Here is a 437-nt window from a genome sequence, read left to right as displayed (position 1 = left end):
GCTCCCGACACGCCCGCCAGCTCGCGCCGCCGGCCGGGAGCCTGGGGAATGGGCGCGGGTACCCGCAGCGCGTGAGGGTCGGGGGCCCAGCGTTGAGGCGGGAGCTGCCAGGTCCCCGCCCCCGAACTCCGTCCTGTCACCGCAAAGGGACCCGGCAAGGTTTTGAAAAGAAGCGAAGTGTCGGTGGAGCGAGGCTTTTTCCGGAGGCAGGTGGCTTTAGATGAGCGGGGCAAGGCTGGGTCCCTCAGCATTCCCCACCACTTCTTCACAAACCCTCCGATTCTGGCGAGCCGCTGCAGGTGCACCCCTCACGTGCGAGGGGTAGGACGGCCAAAGGACAAGGAAGGCAGATTCAAAGACTCCCAGCATTGAAGCTGTCACTTAAATGTCGGTGCTTTCTTGCCAGCATCTTCCTGCCCTGACCCTGTCTGGGCTGC

Source organism: Condylura cristata, unplaced genomic scaffold (assembly GCF_000260355.1).
Source record: "Condylura cristata isolate star-nosed mole 26May11 unplaced genomic scaffold, ConCri1.0 scaffold00044, whole genome shotgun sequence".
NCBI classification, from domain to species: Eukaryota; Metazoa; Chordata; class Mammalia; order Eulipotyphla; family Talpidae; genus Condylura; species Condylura cristata.
This window is presented reverse-complemented; position numbering follows the sequence as displayed.